Source organism: Maylandia zebra, linkage group LG20 (genome assembly GCF_041146795.1).
Source record: "Maylandia zebra isolate NMK-2024a linkage group LG20, Mzebra_GT3a, whole genome shotgun sequence".
Taxonomy (NCBI): domain Eukaryota; kingdom Metazoa; phylum Chordata; class Actinopteri; order Cichliformes; family Cichlidae; genus Maylandia; species Maylandia zebra.
Window position 1 is genome coordinate 14,245,879 of NC_135186.1, and position 2,665 is coordinate 14,248,543.

The window sequence follows — 2,665 nt, forward strand, 5'->3', positions numbered from 1 at the left end:
TAACACAAACACTAAATCCTCCTTCTTTTGTGCTGTTTTGTAGCAGTGTATACACCTGAGACTTTCACCTGTCTGTCTGTCCTGCACTCGCTCTCTGTTTTTTTCTCTCTGATTGTGTAATAAAGGTATGAACATGTGTTTATAAGTTACACTTGTGTTTGAATCCTGCAGCTTATCACACATTTGATTTCCATGTGTGACAACTGCAAGTGTCCAGAGTGAGGACAGACTGAGGGACACACTGCTGCACATCATCTGTGAGGCTTTGCACCCCTGATGATCCACCAGGACAAACTCAGCAGTGTGTGAGGAAGAGGAGGAGGAAGAGCCAGCAGCAGCTGACAGATGGAGAGAATAGACAGACTGTTCCCTGTTTGTGAAGGACTGCTAGAAAAGTTTAAAATAACTAATTGTCTGTCCTGAATCAGTCTTATTAGGTAATGTTCAAATAATTTTATCATTCCAGTGTTTTCAGTGTGGGAGAAAGTACTCAGGGCCTTCAAGTTACACACTATGAAAGGCAGCAACAAGTTTAATATTCAGAAACCTAAAGTATGTATCAGCAGCAGAATGGAGCTAAAAATAAATGTTTGTTCCAGTTCTATAAAGCTTTGAGTATTTTGGATCAGTAGCACTGCTGTGTTTGTTGCATCATATTGCTGTAATTGTTTATATGCTTTATATATTCTGAGGTAAGTTGATCTATAGTGTTACATCATATTCTATAAGGATGTTATGTGTTTGTAGACTTTCTGCCCAGTTTGACCCATTTAGCAGAAGCCAGCCTGTTTAAGGCTCTGATATCTATTCTGTATGACTGAAAGCAGTTATGACATGGTCTGATTTTCTCACCCAATAAAGGAATATTTCATATATCAGTCTACTCTTCATTTTATCAGAAACAGTTATCACAGCTTGTACATTTTCTTTTTATAAATATATGTAAGCAATGAGCCAAATTTAGTAATGCCAGCATACTGAAGGAACAACATTTGTCTCTTATATATGATACACCTATATATGCACTGTCAAAGATACTTGTCTTTGAGTGAAGATTTAAGGTGATAAGACATATAAATAACTGCAACTTGAATCTGTACTGAAGCTCAGTATTTGACACAGAGTTCATGTTCACTGCTGTAATAGCTAATAATGATTAATATAATAACTTTAATATTGGCCATATTATATTTACATTACCAAAGTGATATGACTTTAGTCTCATGAACAACATCAGCTAATTCTTATTTACTAACTAATCTTGAAATAATTGTTCAGTACAGAAATGAAGCCCAAAAATCATGTTTTACTGTCCTGTGGTCTCAGCCTCAGATACTTATCAAATCACACAAAGCTCTTGTAGAAACAAACAAACAAATGAACAAAATATGCTCTCCCTCATTTCTGTCAAACCAAGTTGTATGACACGTTTCCAGCGGTTAGTATCATGGTTGCTAGGCAACCTGGGAAGCGCGACGGAGACTAGACCGTCCCATACAGACAAACTTGCCGTTTATTTTGCAAATCGATTTCAACACTGCCCCTAGCGTCCTGGAGCACTTCCGTTGTGTTTTGGAATTTGCATGTGTTTTCGAGTTTGCAAGTGTTTTGGAATTTGTACGTGTTTTGGAATTTGTACGTGTTTTGGAATTTGTACGTGTTTTGGATTTTGCAAGTGTTTTGGAATTTGTACGTGTTTTGGAATTTGCATGTGTTTTTTAGTTTGCAAGTGTTTTGGATTTTGCAAGTGTTTTGGAATTTGTACGTGTTTTGGAATTTGCATGTGTTTTTGAGTTTGCAAGTGTTTTGGATTTTGCAAGTGTTTTGGAATTTGTACGTGTTTTGGAATTTGCATGTGTTTTTGAGTTTGCAAGTGTTTTGGATTTTGCAAGTGTTTTGGAATTTGTACGTGTTTTGGAATTTGCATGTGTTTTTTAGTTTGCAAGTGTTTTGGATTTTGCAAGTGTTTTGGAGTTTGTACGTGTTTTGGAGTTTGCACGTGTTTTGGAGTTTGCATGTGTTCTTTAGTTTGCAAGTGTTTTGGAGTTTGCATGTGTTTTGGAATTTGCATGTGTTTTGGAGTTTGCAAGTGTTTTGGAGTTTGTACGTGCTTTGTCTCTAGGGGCCACCGTAAAAAAGAGACCAGGGTTAACGAAGCAGAAAATTCTCCAGCCCAAGTCGAGACACTCCAGGAGAATAAGCAAGAAAAAGAGGAGGCCAGTACTACCCAAACCAGAAAATCCAGAGGCCCGAGGTGACAACATGCCGAGAGAAAAGCCAAAAAAGAAAAAGAAGCACAACTGGTTTCTGAGACTGTTCACTTAAGTGACTTCAACTCTGTTCCTATAAAATATACAACTAAAATATTAACAGTTACTTCAAGTCCCTAAACATCAATTTTAAAGCATATTTGCTTTAATATTTAGTTGTGTATACATTTGTCATCGGCTCCACCCCTCTCTGAGCCTGGTTCTGCCGGAGGTTTCTACCTTTTTAACCCTGATGCACCCACCAGGGGTAGAGCGGCGGGGTCGGGGGATGCGGGTCCCCCACGGAGGGAGGGAGGGATGGAGGGAGGAGGTCGGGGTCGCGAGATCTCCCCCCCCCCCCCCCCCCCCCCCCCAGGGGATGGGACGGGATGGGAAGGGAGGGCGGGGCCAGGGGA